Source organism: Lagenorhynchus albirostris, chromosome X (genome assembly GCF_949774975.1).
Source record: "Lagenorhynchus albirostris chromosome X, mLagAlb1.1, whole genome shotgun sequence".
Classification (NCBI taxonomy): domain Eukaryota; kingdom Metazoa; phylum Chordata; class Mammalia; order Artiodactyla; family Delphinidae; genus Lagenorhynchus; species Lagenorhynchus albirostris.
The window spans coordinates 42033237-42053471 of record NC_083116.1 but is presented as its reverse complement, the minus strand read 5'-3'; the positions used below and the strand labels follow the sequence as shown (position 1 = coordinate 42053471).

The window sequence follows — 20235 nt, the reverse complement described above, 5'->3', positions numbered from 1 at the left end:
AACCCACTGAACCAACCTTAGCCACTGGAGACAGACATCAAAAACAGGAGGAACTACGAACCTGCAGCCTGCAAAAAGGAGATCCCAAACACAGTAAGATAAGCAAAATGAGAAGACAGAAAAACACACAGCAGATAAAGGAGCAAGATAAAAATGCACCAGACCTAACAAATGAAGAGGAAATAGGCAGTCTACCTGAAAAAGAATTCAGAATAATGATAGTAAGGTTGATCCGAAATCTTGGAGATAGAATGGACAATAGATTGGACAAAATGCAAGAATCAGTTAACAAGGACCTAGAAGAACTAAAGATGAAACAAGCAACGATGAACAACACAATAAATGAAATTAAAAGTACTCTAGATGGGATCAATAGCAGAATAACTGAGGCAGAAGAACGGATAAGTGACCTGGAAGATAAAATAGTGGAAATAACTACTGCAGAGCAGAATAAAGAAAAAAGAATGAAAAGAACTGAGGACAGTCTCAGAGACCTCTGGGACAACATTAAACGCACCAACATTCGAATTATAGGGGTTCCAGAAGAAGAAGAGAAAAAGAAAGGGACTGAGAAGATATTTGAAGAGATTATAGTTGAAAACTTCCCTAATGTGGGAAAGGAAATAGTTAATCAAGTCCAGGAAGCACAGAGAGTCCCATACAGGATAAATACAAGGAGAAATACGCCAAGACACATATTAATCAAACTGTCAAAAATTAAATGCAAAGAAAGCATATTAAAAGCAGCAAGGGAAAAACAACAAATAACACATAAGGGAATCCCCATAAGGTTAACAGCTGATCTCTCAGCAGAAACCCTACAAGCCAGAAGGGAGTGGCAGGACATACTGAAAGTGATGAAGGAGAAAAACCTGCAGCCAAGACTACTCTACCCAGCAAGGATCTCATTCAGATTTGATGGAGAAATTAAAACCTCTACAGACAAGCAAAAGCTGAGAGAGTTCAGCACCCCCAAACCAGCTTTACAACAAATGCTAAAGGATCTTCTCTAGGCAATAAACACAAGAGAAGGAAAAGACCTATAATAACGAACCCAAAACAATTTAGAAAATGGGAATAGGAACATACATATCGATAATTACCTTAAATGTAAATGGACTAAATGCTCCCACCAAAAGACACAGCTTATCTGAATGGATACAAAAACAAGACCCTTATATATGCCGTCTACAAGAGATCCACTTCAGACCTAGAGACACATACAGACTGAAAGTAAGGGGATGGAAAAAGATATTCCATGCAAATGGAAACCAAAAGAAAGCTGGAGTAGCAATTCTCATATCAGACAAAATAGACTTTAAAATAAGGACTATTAAAAGAGACAAAGAAGGACACTACATAATGATCAAGGGATCGATCCAAGAAGAAGATATAACAATTGTAAATATTTATGCACCCAACATAGGAGCACCTCAATACATAAGGCAAATACTAACAGCCATAAAAGGGGAAATCGACAGTAACACATTCATAGTAGGGGACTTAAACACCCCACTTTCACCCATGGACAGATCATCCAAAATGAAAATAAATAAGGAAACACAAGCTTTAAATGATACATTAAACAAGATGGACTTAATTGATATTTATAGGACATTCCATCCAAAAACAACAGAATACACATTTTTCTCAAGTGCTCATGGAACATTCTCCAGGATAGATCATATCTTAGGTCACAAATCAAGCCTTGGTAAATTTAAGAAAATTGAAATTGTATCAAGTATCTTTTCTGACCACAATGCCATGAGACTAGATATCAATTACAGGAAAAGATCTGTAAAAAATACAAACACATGGAGGCTAAACAATACACTACTTAATAATGAAGTGATCACTGAAGAAATCAAAGAGGAAATCAAAAAATACCTAGAAACAAATGACAATGGAGACACAACGACCCAAAACCTGTGGGATGCAGCAAAAGCAGTTCTAAGGGGGAAGTTTATAGCAATACAAGCCCACCTTAAGAAGCAGGAAACATCTCGAATAAACAACCTAACCTTGCACCTCAAGCAGTTAGAGAAAGAAGAACAAAAAAACCCCAAAGCTAGCAGAAGGAAAGAAATCATAAAAATCAGATCAGAAATAAATGAAAAAGAAATGAAGGAAACAATAGCAAAGATCAATAAAACTAAAAGCTGGTTCTTTGAGAAGATAAACAAAATAGATAAACCACTAGCCAGACTCATCAAGAAAAAAAGGGAGAAGACTCAAATCAATAGAATTAGAAATGAAAAAGGAGAGGTAACAACTGACACTGCAGAAATAAAAGAGATCATGAGAGATTACTACAAACAACTCTATGCCAATAAAATGGACAATCTGGAAGAAATGGACAAATTCTTAGAAATGCACAACGTGCCAAGACTGAATCAGGAAGAAATAGAAAATATGAACAGACCAATCACAAGCACTGAAATTGAAACTGTGATTAAAAATCTTCCAACAAAGAAAAGCCCAGGACCACATGGCTTCACATGCGAATTCTATCAGACATTTAGAGAAGAGCTAACACCTATCCTTCTCAAACTCTTCCAAAATATAGTAGAGGAAGGAACACTCCCCAACTCATTCTATGAGGCCACCATCACCTTGATACCAAAACCATACAAGGATGTCACACAGAAAGAAAAATACAGGCCAATATCACTGATGAACATAGATGCAAAAATCCTCAACAAAATCCTAGCAAACAGAATCCAATAGCACGTTAAAATGATCATACACCATGATCAAGTGGGGTTTATTCCAGGAATGCAAGGATTCTTCAATATACACAAATCAATCAATGTGATACACCATATTAACAAACTGAAGGAGAAAAACCATATGATCATCTCAATAGATGCAGAGAAAGCTTTTGACAAAATTCAACACCCATTTATGATAAAAAAAAAACCCTGCAGAAAGTAGGCATAGAGGGAACTTTCCTCAACATAATAAGGGCCATATATGATAAACCCACAGCCAATATCATCCTCAATGGTGAAAAACTGAAAGCATTTCCACTAAGATCAGAAACAAGACAAGGTTGCCCACTCTCACCACTCTTATTCAACATAGTTTTGGAAGTCCTAGCCATGGCAATCAGGGAAGAAAAAGAAATAAAAGGAATACAAATAGGAAAAGAGAAGTAAAACTGTCACTGTTTGCAGATGACATGATACTATAGATAGATAATCCTAAAAATGCCACCAGAAAACTACTAGAACTAATCAATGAATTTGGTAAAGTTGCAGGATACAAAATTAATGCACAGAAATCTCTTACATTCTTATACACTAACAAGGAAAAATCAGAAAGAGAAATTAAGGAAATAATCCCATTTACCATCGCAACAGAAAGAGTAAAACACCTAGGAATAAACTGACTGAAGGAGACAAAAGACCTGTATGCAGAAAACTAGAAGACACTGATGAAAGAAATCAAAGATGACTTAAACAGATGGAGAAATATACCATGTTCTTGGATTGGAAGAATCAGTACTGTGAAAATGTCGGTACTACTCAAGGCAATCTACAGATTCAATGCAATCCCTATCAAATCACCAATGGCATTCTTCACAGAATTAGAACAAAAAATTTTACAATTTGTATGCAAACACAAAAGACCTAAAACAGCCAAAGCAATCTTGAGAAAGAAAAACAGAGCTGGAAGAATCAGGCTCCCAGACTGCAAACTATACTACAAAGTTACAGTAAGTAAGACAGTATGGTACTGGCACAAAAACAGAAATATTGATCAGTGGTACAGGATAAAAAGCCCAGAGATAAACCCATGCACATATAGTCACCTAATTTATGACAAAGGAGGCAAGAACATACAGTGCAGAAAAAACAGCCTCTTCAATAAGTGGTGCTGGGAAAACTGGACAGCTACATGTAAAAGAATGAAATTAGAACACTCCCTAACACCATACACAAAAATAAACTCAAAATCGTTTAAAGACCTAAATGTAAGACTGGACACTATAAAACTCTTAGAGGAAAACATAGGAAAAACACTCTTTGACGTAAACCACAGCAAGGTCTTTTTTGACCCACCTCCTCGAGTAATGAAAATAAAAGCAAAAATAAACAAATGGGACCTAATGAAACTTAAAAGCTTTTGAACAGCAAAGGAAACCATAAACAAGATGAAAAGACAGCCCTCAGAATGGGAGAAAATATTTGCAATGGAAGCAACGGACAAAGGATTAATCTCCAAAATTTACAAGCAGCTCAATATCAAAAAAACAAACAACCCAATTTAAAAATGGGTAGAAGGCCTAAATAGACATTTCTCCAAAGGAGACATACAGATGGGCAAGAGGCACATGAAAAGATGCTCAACATCACAAATTATTAGAGAAATGCAAATCAAAACTACAATGTGGTATCACCTCACACCAGTCAGAATGGCCATCATTAAAGAAATCTACAAACAATAAATGCTGGAGAAGGTGTGGAGGAAAGGGAACCCTCTTGCACTCTTGATGGGAATGTAAATTGATACAGCCATTATGGAGAATAGTTTGGAGGTTCCTTAAAAAACTAAAAATAGGACTACCATATGACCCAGCAATCCCACTACTGGGCATATATCCTGAGAAAACCATAATTCAAAAATAGTCATGGACCACAGTGTTCATTGCAGCTCTATTTACAATAGCCAGGACATGGAAACAACCTAAATGTCCAACAACAGATGAATGGGTAAAGAAGATGTGGCACATATATACAATGCAATATTACTCAGCCACACAAAGGAATGATACTGGGTCATTTGTAGAGATGTGGATGGATCTAGAGTGTGTCATACAGAGTGAAGTAAGCCAGAAAGAGAAAAACAAATATGTATATTAACATATATGTGGAATCTAGAAAAATGGTACAGATGAAACTATTTGCAGGGCAGGAATAGAGACGTAGACATAGAAAATGGACATGTGGACACAGTGGGGGAAGGGGATGGTGGGACGAATTGGGAGATTAGGATTGACATATATATACTACCATGCGTAAAATACATAGCTAGCAGGAACATGCTATTACAAACATGCTATAAAGCACAGGAAGCTCAGCTCGGTGCTCTGTGATGACCTAGATGTGGGGGATGGGGGGTCCCTGGGAGGGAGGTCCAAGAGGGAGGGGATATAGGTATACATATAGCTGATTCACTTCACTGTACGGCAGAAGTAACACAACATTCTAAAAAAATTATACTATAATAAAAAAAGTACAATTTATTAAAGCACTTCCTTACATATCACTTTCCTTCCCTCCAGATCACCTGTCTCAATGGCAACACCTGAGCTTCTACCTGAGCCCTACTCCCCGCTTCAGGGATCAGCCAATGGATGTGACCCAGACACCCAGGTCTCTTGGCACAAGGGGCAGAGTTTCATCTCCTCTGTCATCTTCCTCACCCTGAGGGTTTGGTGAGTGAGTACCCATGGGGCCACAATAGCAGGGAGTATGATCGACCATTTCTACAGCCCTGGAAGCCCATCTTCTAAAAGGAAGGCTGCTCTGTGTCCTCTAGGGAGGGAAAGGGATAGAACCTCATCCCATCCTGCCACTTATGTGGCAAGGTGACCTAGGCTCTGTCAGCCTGAGCTTGGGCATCTGTGATGTGGGACTCACGATATCTGCGTCACAGAGCTGTCCTGAGGGCTGAATGAGGAAACCTGCCCAGAGTATATGGCACGTGGTGGGACTTCAGTGCCTTTTAAATGTTGGGATCCAACAGTAGGGGCTGCCTGAGCCTCGGGACTAAGGCAGGAATTATGAAAAAGTTCTCACTGTTTCTCCTACAGAGATTACATACATCTAGAGGAAGGGAGCAAATATCTCTCTGACATGTGTTGACTTGAAGGGTTTGAGATAGTAGGTTCTCTTCATTCTCTGGTGTTACAGAATCTCCTAAGAGCTGCTCCATATCATTCCTGTGTGCTGATCCTAACCCAGTTCCCCATGCTGGGAAGACAGGCTTGCCTTTGACTCACCTGGTGAGCTCAGTGAGAGATGGCACCAGGGCAGCAAGCCGTAGTGTTTGCCTAACTGCTGCTCCTGGACTGCTTTGTACGTTAATATGTTTATAGGAAAATTTGGGACTCACCCCATATTCACCAGTGCAGGGGTCCTGAGATTATGCATCATCCAGCCACATCACACCAGGACTGCAGCCATCTGCTGTCTCCCTGAGGGGCAAAATTCCAAGAGTTACTAACATTTCTTTGACACACAATTACCCATTCTTCCGTTCATTAAAACTAAATATATATTGAGCTTTAGAGCCCATACTATTCCACTGAAAGTGCCTTGTTAACTCTGTGGTTCAAATAAGAGGGTAGAAAGAGAAATGCATGTATGGGCAAATTCAAGTGTTATTTCTGAGATGAGCTGGCTCCTTCACATTAACTCTTAAAGTTGTTGAAGTTTCAAGGAATTGATTTTTTTAAAAGCTCTCTCTTTGTTCCCTCATCAAAGTTCCAGAAAGAGTTTTCTGCATTCCCTGTTAACATTCCATTTCCCACTGTCTCCTTATCTCACTGCGCAGTAGCTTCTCTCTCCATGATTGCAATGAATGTGTTCTCACCAAGGTCACAAGCTACCTTTTTGTCACTAAGTCCAGATATTTTATATAAATATATTAATATATGAATACTATTACTTTTAATGACCATCTAACATATGTATGCTTGTATAGACTGCTCCTTTCACATAACAACAAATCTTTGACAGTTTCCCAGGTTCTGGAGCATGAGGAGCTAGGTACAAACCCAATATGCTCTGTTCCCAATCTGTGCTGTCCTGAGCCAAGTCCTTATGTCTCTGTCCCTCAGCTTTTCATCTATGAAACACCATATCTAATTCATAATACACCTGTGAGCATAAATGAGTCAATGCCTAAAACACACTTGGTTATAATGCATTTTAGTCACTTTTATTTCTTTGTCTCTATCTTTATTGGGTATGAGCATTTCTACTATCCCTATGGTATAGACTGATTTTTAATCACAATCACTGACCCTTGGAGGTATGCTGATAGAAGATGAGCAGGTCATAAAACCATATGTAGGATGAGAGCTTATCTTTTGTACATAAATATGTAAATCCAGGCATGCATGTGTAAATGTATAAGTACCAGCATAAGAAAATTTCTGAAAGAATGTAATACAGATGAAAACCTTAGCAGGGCTTTTCTTTTGGTGGTATGTTTGAGGATATTTTATTTCCTTTTTATGTTAATTAATTTTTAGTATAAAAATGTTTTATGTTATTTATTTTTTTACTATAATAAACACCCCACAATACACACTTTCACTTATATAAAATAATAAAATGCAGAGAAATTTAAGCATTCTCAGCCCTACAGGAAACCTACAAGAAAGCCACTCAACTTTAGAAAAGGAACATCCAGAGGCACAGGAAGGGAGACAAGATGTTGGGGGAGCCCCTACTGGTAGGACAGGTCACAGGTCCCCATATTCCAGACCACACTAATTATTATCAGTATTTAAATCTCTGCTTAGTTAACTAGGAAAAAAACATGGTATCTTACTGTGTTTCATTTTGCTTTACCCTGATTGAAAGTAGGGTTGAAGGTCTTATCATCTGAAAGGCAGTAATGTACACTGGTTAGATGAAGGGCTCAAGAGCCACAAGCCTGTGTTCAAATCTAAGCCTCAGCACTTGCTAGTCCTGCCCTTGCTGTGCCTCAGTGTCCCCTTCTGTTTAAAGTCTCCTCATAGGTTATAGTGAGGATGAAACAAGTAGGTATAAGTTTAGCCTTTACAACAGTGTTGGGCACTGAGGAAGTCGGCAATAAATATTAATCATTCTTATCATACCTAAATTGAACATTAGTGTTTCTACTGCCATTTTTATTATTGTGTGGGCTTATAATGACCTTCATAATATAATGTTTGTCAAAAACAGCAGCTTACAAAGCTGTAACTAGGATATCATCTCATAACTATTCTTTAAATATGCAGTTATATTTGCATAATAAATTTTCTGAAAATAAATATTCAAATGATAACAGTGCTTATCCATGAGTAATAGACTTTTAAGGGTTTCTAATGATTTTTCCTTCTCCTGCTTTATCCATTTTTTATCTGTATCAAAAGTGTCTTGATTTTGGAAGTGAAAAAAATTATAAGAATAAATAAATATCCCTAGCCCTTTCCACAGGAAAGTGGCTCAGCATCAGAGTGAACATCAGAGGAACATCCCTAAACCAAAGGAATTAGGTAATAGCATAGTCCCAGAAGTAGTTCATGAATCTACCACATGACAGTCCCAATTGGGCAGCTTCAGGGACATTACAGATGCCTAGGAGAGGGGCAAGTATGTCTCTCAAATAAACCTTACATTTAGCAGTCAGACAATGTCTCCACTTCCCAGGATTTTAGTTAAGGTCACGAGATGAAAGTAGTTTCATAACATGCTTCCTTCTGTTCTCTCCCAAATAAAGCCCCTTGAACTGAAACCAGGTTCATTGGTTTAACCACGCAATTAGCCAAGCCCAATTTGCAGCTTCTCTGTCAGGAGGAAAAGTAGAGTGATCCATACATCAAATATTCTGGCTCTTCTGGGGCTTCCCAAGGGATTAGTTTCTGTCTCACCTGACCGGAGGCACTGACAGGGAACCAGTGTACCTTGGATGACTGGGGGCCCCTGAGAACGAATGAGAGCTCTGCAGCCTATTGTCCAACCAGAGAACCTGCAGTACCACAGACAGACACCAGAGGGAGAAAGACATTACAAACTCAAACAAAAAAGCCCAGCAAATCTCTCAAATTAAGAAATTACATGAACAAGTCCAGAGAAGATGCATCATCAAATAAAGGTTGCAAGCCCCCGAGAATCTCTAGCCAGGCTGAGTGGAGACGATCTTACCCTGTATAAAACCAGTCCATAAAGACTGAGAGAGAAGACTGCTTTTTCAAATGCACAAATCCCAGAAAAAAGTAATAAGGCATACAGAGAAACAGAGAAACTTGGCCCAATCAAAGGAACAAAATAAATCTCAAGAAACCAGTCATAAAGAAATGAAGATCTACAAATTATCTGACGAATTCAAAATAATCATCTAAGGCAACTAAACAAAATCAGGAAAATGAGCATGCACAAAATGAGAATATCAAGATATAGAAATTATAAAAAAGAACCAAACAAATTCTGCAGCTGAAGAATACAATAATTGAATTGAAAATTTCGTTAGAGGGGTTCAACAGAAGATTTGATCAAGCAGAAGAAAGAATCAGCAAATGTGAAGATAGGTCATTTGAAATTATGGAGTCAGAGGAACAAAAAGAAAAAAGAATGAAGAAAATTGAAGAAAGCTTAAGGGACTTACAGTACACCAACAAGAAGATCAATATATACATTACAGGATTCCAAGAAGGAGGAGACAGAGAAAAGGGGGCAGAGAGTTTATTTGAAGAAATAATGGCCACAAATTTCACAAATGGACATCCAGCTTCAAGAAGCTCAGATGACTTTAATTAGGATGAACACAAACAGGCATTATAATCAAACTGTCAAAAGTTGAGATAATGAGAGAATCTTGATAGAAGCAAGAGAAAGTGGATGACCACGTACCAAAAACTATAAGTGGATTTCTCAGAAGACCAGAAGGGAGTGGGATGATATATTCAAAGTGCTGAAAGAAAAAAAAATCCCAAACAAGAATACTTCATCTGAAAAAACTTTCCTTCAAAAATGAAGGAAAAATAAAGACCTTCCCAGATATAGAAAAGCTGAGGGAGTTCATCATAATTAGACCTACCTTATAAGAAATGCTAAAGGGAGTCCTTCAAGTTGAAACCAAAGGATGTGAGACAGCACCATGTGTATTCAGTAGAAACCATATTTCAAATTTTGAATTTTGATCTTTCCCCAGGCTAGTGATATGCAATATGATACTCTCTTGTAATGCTGGGCAGCGGCATCGAGCCACAGCTCCTGGTCAGTCACAAGATCACTAGGGTAAACAACCGATACCCTTCCAACCATTCTGTACCCATACAACCATTTTGCTTTTCACCTCCAGTTCAGTATTCAATAAATTACTTGAGATACTCAACACTTTATTATAAAATAGGCTTTGTGTTAGATGATTTTGCCCAACTGTAGGCTAATATAAGTGCTCTGAGAATGTTTAAGGTAGGTTAGATTTGGTAGATTTGGTAGGTTTGGTGTATTAAATGCATTTTCAACTTACAATGGGTTTCTCAGGATGTAACATCTATGACCAATCAAGTAGCAATGAATGACTCTAGTCCCCAGACTGAATCCTCTAAACACATATCCCACTGAAAGATACCAGGCTAGTTTGGAGAAATGGCTGATTCCAGCTCCAAAGAAGGAATTGTACCACATGTGTCTAGACCACACTCTCATACCAGAAAGCACATCAAAAAGACTCATAAACCAGCTTGAAGGGTCTCCCACTGGCCAAAGATAGAACAATTTGACATCAAGTTAAATAATGACTACAATGGACAAATATACAAATGTCTATGAGTCATGATAACATTCTAAAAGAAAAGCAAAACACAAATAAAACCAACTCACTGCTCACCTTTGGAGGATCCCAGGGAAATGACTCTCATTCTTTTAAAAAGTGGAAATACTGCAAAAGAATTAAAAACATTCATCCTTCCCTTCCTGTGCAAACTATACCTCAGCATAACCTAAAGGTTGATGAGGGGAGGTTCCTTTTATAGTAGAATTCTGGCTAATAAATGCAAAAGAAATTACAGAATTAGAACATCACCTTTTTACAAACTTTAATGACAAGCAGATCTAGGCAACTATTTTGGGAGGCTGCAAAAAAACGAGGTAAAAAGCAGATGGGAAAATTTAATAATGGATAGATCAGGTTGACAACACCTGAACCCAGTGATCAATTTAGTGTCAGAAGAGACGGCCAGACAGAATGAGCCTCCTGGTGTAAGGCTAAAAGTAGTACAACACCTTATCTGGAGCATTCTTGCCAAAAAATGTGAACTGGATCAAGCCTCTAAATCTAATCATCACTTTTACAGAAATAGGGGAGGAAGGCAGAAGAACATAAACAACACAATAAAGATACAATCAGCAGAATCAAGAATGCAAACTCCACAGGACAAAAGATGCAATTTCTTAAGCAAATAGTTGGAAGGTTAAAATAAACAAGGAGGCCTTTTTAAATACATGACACTTAAGACTTCAGAGAAATTACAATTAAAACCACAATGAGATACTACAGCATGCTTACCTGAACAATAAAAATGAGAAAGATGGAAAATATCAAGTGTTGGTGAGGATAAGGAATATAGCCTGATAAAACCACTTTGAAAACTACTTGGCAATTCCTACTGAGCTCAACATACACAAACCCTATGATGCAGAAATGCCTTTCTTATGTCGGTGCCCAAGAGAAGGAAAATAAATGTCCAAAAAGCTATGTACAAGATCATTCATAGCAACATTGTTTACAATAAGTCAAAAACTGGAAAATACCCAAATCCCTATTACAGATACAAATATTGTGAAATATCCACACAATATAATACTGTACACCAATGAGAATTAATGATCTACAATTACAGACAACAATAATATAAATCACACACACATTATGTCATTGAAAGGAGCCAGACACAAAAGAGGTATATGTTATATGATTAAGGCGAGGAAAATCAACACCCCATTTCCTTTTACTTGAAGGTATTTAGTATCTTCTTATGTTACCTTCAGGTTAACCTCAGAGAAGCATGTATCCTCTGAGCCCTTGAAAAGTGATTCACTACACATAGGAACATAGGCTGATGGACAGATAACTGGGTGGGACACAGGAGACACCCAAGTGGCAGACCTAACCCACTAACTCTAGGTGACCTTGAGTAAGTCATCACACTTCCTCTGGTCTCACCTATCAAGTGGATCAGACCATCCCTGAGGCCCAACCAGGGAGGCCCCAGACACAGAGCAATGAGATTCCCATTTGAAAAGCACTCTTAGATCATAAAAAGAACAGAATTCACCATGGGAGTCCAAATAATTATTTTAACAGCCAACTTGTCTAATGCATAGTAATTGTAATAATTATTACTTTTTTGTTTTTATAATTATTACCTTTTCATTTTTCTTAAATACCCTTTGTATATGGAAAAATAGCTACTGAAGAATATTCTTCACCCAAACAGATACGGCCCTGGCCTAATATCAGTCACTTTGGGCTAATATATCTCAGCACGTCTTTTTCTTCTTCCTAAGTGTACTGGTTAGGAATGTGGGCTCTGGAGACAGACCAGGGCCAAATGCAAGATCTGCCACTTATAAACTGTGTGAGTGTAAATACTTTCACTTCACATGACAGTCACTGTATTGGCTCCTGTCTGCCCTTTTGACCTCATCTCCTACCACTCTGCACTCTGCCTGCAAGGCTCCAGTCACTCAAGCTGGTCATCTGCTCCAGGAACAACTGGTGCTCACACAGTGAAAGGCTGCTGATGAAAAGGCCTGCTCAGGCCTGGCATCTTCTTGTAAGTAGTTCAGGACTCAGCTCAAATGTCACTTCCTAAGAAAGAGCTTCACTGACAACCCCATGGATAGTAACCCCTGACCCAACATTTTCTATTCTATTTATGTGTTTATTTTCTTCAAAGCACTCATCTCCATATGAAATTGCCACACTTATGGACTTGCCAGCCTATTGCCAGTTTTCCCAAACTAGAATAAAAGCTTCAGGGACCCTGTCTATCTTGTTTCTCTGGGCTGCATTCCCCTATGCCTAGTCTACTGCCTCGCATATAAATCACTAAAAAAGTTTGACTTAAATGAAGGAATTGTTACCTTATCTGAAACAAAGGAGTAGACACATATTAAAAACTGAGTAACAGGAGAAACTGAAAAGAAATTAGACATCAAAAGATTCAAAACTTTGGGAATTCCCTGGTGGTCCAGTGGTTAGGACTCTGCGCTTTCACTACCAAGGGCCCGGGTCAACCCCTGGTCAGGATCCCGCAAGCCATGTGTCAGGAAAAAAAAGATCCAAACTTTTAAGAACACCTTGTTGCAAGTCCACAGCAGTCCTTTTTACTAGGATGAGCCAGAACTAACTGTATGATACTTCCCACAACACCTCCCTGATTTTGATTCAGCAGACCTAGAGTGAACCCAAGAGTTGGCAATTTCAACAAGCACCTCTGATAATTTTGATAAAGTGGTCCACAGACCACATTTTAAAAGATCCTGGCCTAAACATGTGACATTTGTGTGGCATTAATGTAATGCCTACCATGCAGAGTTCTATGATATCTGGGTTGTGTCCGTTAATGTAGTGCACTGGTCCTTCCCTTCCACCTACAACCATAGATTATTTTCCCACATGGCATAACACTTAAACTCCACAATACTCCTGGGTGGTCAGGAGCATTGTGTACTGTTAGCCTGTTGTACAGACGAGGCATGTGAAAGGGTAGTGACTTACCTAAAGTGTCCCAACGATGGGGCCCGATCTCCTCACTCTTGCTCCAGGAACCTGTCTAGCAGGCTCGACAACACGCTTGGTTCTTCTCTACCAGCTCATGCTCCTGGGGCTCAGAGTCCACACCCTTCTCTGATGTTCCACTGTAAGGAAGAGTAAGGAGATAAGACAGCACATGGAATAGAGAGGAAAGTAAGATGAAGGGAAGGCACATGAAACACAGGGGAAGAGGTGAGGATGTTCTGCCTGCCCCCTCTCAGTTCACTGGAAGCTGTGCAGTGGTGCTTTTCCTCTTCCCTAGCTCCATCACACAGCCCCCTCTGCACACACAGCAGTGACACTGAGGCTTATATGTCATGGACATGTGCGCTTATCCCTGCTTGTGTTACATGTCCAAGTATTCTCTCTGGACGTCATGCTATCATGGTAATGTCAGAGGCATCACACTAAACAGAATGAAGGTTGCAAATTTGGAATGGGAACTAACATTGCTGAGGACCTACTTGATGCCACATGCTGTTGGTTGTTATTTTTTATCTTCAAATTCTCAAAGCAATGCTCTGTGGGCATCATTACTTCCTTTCTACGGATTAGGAGATACTCAGGCTCAGAGAGCAAAGTACGTGTTCAAAGAATCCTAAGGAGACGTCAAATGGACACAAAAGCCAAGTTGAAGGGGATAAGACAGGCCAATGCTGGGACAATTTGAGCATCAAAATACACAATAATAATAAACCCTCTGAGCAAAATAGGAATCTATGAGTCATACTGATATAAATACTTGAATAAATGCATAAATAAATAAATTATAGGGAGAAGGAAAAGGTCTGCCACACAGTCGAAAGCCAATGAATAAATCTAGAAGGAATAACAAAATTGGAAAAACAACACTTGACAAATACCATAGTAACAAGTGATTCAGGCAAGATCCCTAAATGGATGCCCAGTCTGCACCAAATCCCACAGCAGTCATGGAGTCACTATGGTAACGATGCTGGCCAAGGAAAGCTGGGGAAAAGCAAACAACCACCACCCTGGTTTGGTTCCTAATATGTGCTAGGAACTGAGCAGGACTGACATAACACACAGTAATTAACCTAAAGTATTCCTGACAATAAAGATCCCTGGCAGCTTTAGCAATATACACATACATGCATACATACCCATATACATACATGCTCTCTTCTTCTCCTCTCCCCACTCAAGATCCCAGTAATTCATTGCGGTGAATAGCTGGGGGGTGGGTGAGAAAGGAATATACAACAATTCAACAGATTCAATTCTAAACACACATATACATATATAGTTGAAAGGTACTAAGCTATTTTAGTGATGGAGATGAACTGTAGAATTGTCTCTGGGACATTTTTCTCCCTAGTTTCAGTACATTGCCAATAACCTCTAAAAGCTGATATGGAAATATAAGCATATGCATGTTATACATCAAGACTCTTTTTCAACCTAGAGTAGGTAGCCTAAGCTTTCAACCAAAACATTCCTCAATGGCTACTTTTTGACATTTGGCCACTGACAGTTTAGTGAAAAGTAAACACATGTAAATTGCAATTAAAAAATACTATCATTCATGATAGCACCAAAAAGTATGAAATACTTCGGAATAATCTCTCCATGTATGTGAAAGGTCTATACATTGAACACTACAAAACATTGCTGACAGAAATTAAAGAAGATCTAAATAAATGGAGAAACATACCATCTTCATATGTCAGAAGACTCAGTGTTGTAAAGATGTAGATTCTCTTCTAACTGATCTATAGATTCAGTGTAATCCTAATAAAAATCCTAGCAGATATTGTTTTTTAAGAAATTGACAGGCTCGGGACTTCCCTGGCAGTCCAGTGGTTAAGACCCCATGCTTCCACTACCAAGAGCGCAGGTTCAATCCCTAATCGGGGAACTAAGATCCTGCATTCCGCAGGGTGTGGCAAAAAAAAAAAAGAAAAGAAATTGACAGGCTGATTCTAAAATTCATGTTGAAATGCAAAGGCCCTAGACTATGAAAAACAACTGTGAAAGAGAAGAACAAAGCTAGAGGATCAAAACTACCTGACTTCAAGAATCATTATAGGGCTTCCCTTGTGGTGCAGTGGTTGGGAATCTGCCTGTCAATGCAGGGGACATGGGTTCGAGCCCTGGTCTGGGAAGATCCCACATGCCGTGGAGCAACTAAGCCCGTGAGCCACAACTACTGAGTCTGCGTGTCTGGAGCCTGGGCTCCGCAACGGGAGAGGCCGCGACAGTGAGAGGCCTGCGCACCGCAATGAAGAGTGGCCCCCTGGGCTTCCCTGGTGGCGCAGTGGTTGAGAGTCCGCCTGCCATTGCAGGGGACACGGGTTCATGCCCCGGTCCGGGAAGATCTCACTTGCCGTGGAGCGGCTGGACCCGTGAGCCATGGCCGCTGAGCCTGTGCGTCCGGAGCCTGTGCTCCGCGGCAGGAGAGGCCACAACAGTGAGAGGCCTGCGTACCGCAAAAAAAAAAAGAATAGCCCCCTGCTTGCCGCAACTGGAGAAAGCCCTCGCACAGAAGCGAAGACCCAACACAGCCAAAAATAAATAAATAAATAATTTTTTAAAAAAAAGAATCATTATAAACCTTCAGTAATCAACAGTGTGGTACTTACTGGCATCAAGGAAGACAAGTAGATCAATGGAATAGAATAAGCAGTCCATTTCTGGACTCAGACAACTGATTTTTGACAAAAGTTGTAATGGCAATTCAGTGGAGAAAAGATAGTCTTTTCAACAAATGGCGCTGGGATAAATGGATAGCCACATGCACAAATATAAACTTTGATCCATGTATTGCACCATATACAAAAGTCAACTTAAAATGGATCACAGACCTAAATATAAAATATAAAACTTCTAGGATAAAACATGGGAGAAAATCCTTGTGACCTTGGGTCAGGGGAAGATTCCATAGAGGCAAAACCAAAACTACAATCCATAAGTGAACAAACCAATAAATTGGACTTCTCAAAGTTAAACATTTCTGCTATTCCAAAGACACTGTTGAGAGAATTAAAAGACAAGCCACTCATTGGGAGAAAATATTTGCAAATCATGTATCTGATAAAGGTCTTGTATCTAGAATATAAAAAATTTCACAAAGGTAAATAAGAAGAAAACAGACACTCCAACAAATAAATGGACAAAATATTTGAATAGATGCTCCACCAAAGTAGATATACAAATGTCAAATAAGTACATGAAAAGATGCTAATCATCTTTTCTTAAATGTTCAAAGTCATTAGGGAAATGTAAATGAAAACTATGAGATACCACTGCACCTCTCTGAGAAAGGCCAAAATTTAAAGACTGACCATATAAAGTCTTGGCAAGGTTGTGGAGGATGGAACTCTCAAACACTGCTGTTGGCAATGAAATATGGTGCAACCACTTCGGAAAACAGTTTGGCGGTTTCTTATAATGTTAACCTCACATCTATCACATGATCCAGCCATTGCACTCCTAAGTATTTATCCTAGAGGAAGAAAGTCTATGTCTATGCAAAGACTAATATACAAATGTTCATAACAGCTTTATTTACAAGAGCCCCAAATTGGAAACCACCCAAATACCCATTAACAGATAAATGGATAAAACAAATTGTGGTATATCCATATAATGGAATATTTGTCAACATTAAAAAGAAGGAACTATTTGTACATGCAACAAATGGATAAATCCAGAAATAATTAGGTTGAAGGAAAGAAGACAGACAAAAAAAATACATTGTATGATTCCATTCATATAAAATTATAGGAAAAGAAAACGAATCTATAGTGACAGAAGATCACTAGTTATCTGAGAACGGGGTAGGGTGATGTAGAGAGAGAGGCAAGAGAGAGTTAGATGAGAAGATTACAAAGGAGCACTAGGAAGCTTTTTAAGTTGATATGTTCATTATCTGGACTGTAGTATTGGATTCACAGGTGCATACATATATCAAAACATTAAAGCATATACTTTAAATATGTACAGTATATTGTATGTTAACCATACCTCAGTAAAGTATTTGAAATATATTTGTATATTCATAATTCTCTGATGCAATTAATCAGTTGAAAGATTCCCACAATTATGCTCTTGTAGTATTAACAGGTCCACACTCTATATTATCAAATTGGTCCATACTACAGATAACCAAAATAGAAATAATCATTTGCAATGAAATCTATCCAAATATTTAGGGAAAGCTGATGTCCATTTCTACCTGAAGTACAGAAATAAAAATATTACATCCTAGAAAAATAATCGTAATGATATTTAAGAGTAACTGGTTCTTTTAGAGAATGAGGCTGAGTATCATTATAATAAACTCTAGGATAATAATTATTTTTTAAATATTAAGTTCTAATAACTGAGATTTTAAACTAACACTTGGACTTCCCTGGCACTCCAGTGGTTAAGACTCCGTGCCTCCACTGCAGGGGACATGGGTTCGATCCCTGGTCAGGGAACTAAGATCCTATGTGTCGTGTGGTGCCGCCAAAAATAAATAAATAAACGAACACTTGGAAATTTCCTGCCTCTTTAAAATATTTCATTATATAATGGGAAAAAAACGTGGTCAGCAGAGAACGATCTATATTACAATCTCAAATTGCTAGAAGAGCTAACAACTGCATATTTCCACACTCATCTGAGAGATATATGGGAAGTGATGATTATTATTTGTACAGTAAAAACAATTTGGTGTATTTATTGCAAATGCTTGTTTAAGACCAAGTAAGTTCCTTCCTCAACTGGACAACTCATTGTTTTTCAGCCAAAAAGAAAAAAAAAAAAGGCTTCTCTGAGATGGGCCTCAAGGTCTACTGCAAAGCATGTAGCTGCTGATGGAATGAAATTCCACCTGCTAAACAACTTCTTCCATGATGAGATCAAAGTAGCTTCTCTACTTTTAGGCTAGTTTGTGAACCTCACAGGAACTATTCCACAGCATGCTTTTATCAGATCTATGAACTCACTTGAGTCAGTCAGCATAACTAACTAAAGATGTGAAACGTTGGGGTCTCCTGAGAACTGCTGCACTTGAACCTGGAGTAGAAGCTATAGCCACCATCAGGACACAGATCCTCAGAACCTGAGTCCTTCAGACACCTGATATGGGCAAGGCCACTGACATGAGGAGCTGCAGAGGGTGAGATCCAGCAATCACCATGCTTTACTGGCGTAACTGTGTGCCAGGCACTATACTATGTCCCCTTTCACCAAAAACAAAACACCTCCCCTCTTCAGACCGGCTATCTGAGATGACCCTTCCTATAGGGCAGGTCTGGGGAAATGAGCAATCAATCAGATTCACAATAAAGACATAGGATGGTAATAGCTGGTGTTGGAGGAATGAAGGGGCAATAGATACTGGCGTACACTGTTGGTGCCAAATGAGCATATCCATTTTCTGATGCCCATTTATTACAGCTGAATAATTTGAATGGCCTTTGATACAGAAGTCCTATTTCCACCAACAAGAGAGTTTTGGGTGAGGGAGAGTTTTGGAAAGGATTCCCAAGGTGATTATGATCTGCATCCAAGTTAAGGGTCCCTAGCTGAGGGGAGGCAGATAAAGGAGCTACATGAGTTCTCCGATTTGTGGGGGACGGACAGCTAATATTTATGAAGCTTTTTAAAAAACAGGGCCAATGAATAGGTTCTTCACATTGTTGGCTGAATTTATTCCTCACCACAAACTTACTAGTGAGGTATCAGTATCCTCTCCATGGATGTTAATGACTCCAAGCATGCATTCCTAACCACAGAGACAGATGGCAAAGAAGATAAAAGTCCAGGTTCCCCACTTAGCCTTTACTAACATGGGGGATGGGGCAGGGATGGGAGTGGACGGGAAATGGTGCCTTGTTACTACTGCTTGGTTAAAGTAGGATTTCACTCCCCACCAGGCCTCCACCGACACTACCCTGGAAGGTGGGGAAAGACACTTCCTTACTGCCCTCCATGTGGCCTCCCCCGACACTGTGGAGGGCAGTGAGGTGGGTGTTATTTCCACCAGGTGGGGATGAAAGTCCCTCTTTCCCATAGGGTCTTCTCTGATACCACCCCAAAGAGTGGGGAGGGGTACCTCTTTACAATCAAGTGAGCATGGAGTCCACATTTCCCACTCAGTCTTTGCTGCCATGGTGAGGGCGCAGCTGTTTCACTCTGTGATGTTAGGGCAGTTGTTGTCTAAAAGCTTTCTTTCTTGCTAGGTTCCCCCTTTTTCTGGTCCTGTGTCTAGATACAGCAGGCTTTTCTTGGAGCTCTTCTTGTCTTTTCTTGTTGGCATTTTTGGTCACTTGCTCTTCCAGCACCCCGTCTGGGATATACGAGGCAAAAATAAAGCCAAGGGAATTCACTGCACATCATACCTTTTGTCCCAAAGTCCCAAGCCAGTCTGCCTTTTTTGTCTCCACCTTTCAGAGTCTTATATTTGTTTTACATATAGTATCCAGAGATCTTAGCTGCACCTTTCAGGAGTAATAGGGAGAAGTGTATCTACTCCTTCTGGTCTCCAAAATAGAAGTCCTTTCCTTCTACTTTTAATATAAGTAAATAGTACCATGCCATTTAAACCTTCATGTACACTGACTTTTTCACTAAACATTATATTCTGGAGATCTCTCCATAGCCGTATGTGGAAATGTTCATCATTCTTTACACCTTACGTACTGTATGCCTTTGTGTGATTGTTTGATGCTTTATTCCTCCAACACACAACTGATGAAT

The 20235-nt window shown here is 39.2% G+C and overlaps 1 protein-coding gene across 1 annotated transcript in view; it reads right to left on the bottom strand.

Moving 5' to 3' along the window:
- The window catches only part of LOC132512911 (nuclear RNA export factor 3-like), a 482492-nt gene extending 468943 nt beyond the window's left edge, over positions 1-13549 (bottom strand). Inside the window, exons 1-2 of the mRNA XM_060136950.1 lie at positions 13489-13549; positions 6121-6202 (exon numbers count right to left, since the gene is read on the bottom strand). The gene's annotated coding sequence lies outside the window, so the exon portion shown is untranslated. The remainder of the gene's footprint in view (positions 1-6120; positions 6203-13488) is intronic.
- Positions 13550-20235: the final 6686 nt, after the last annotated feature.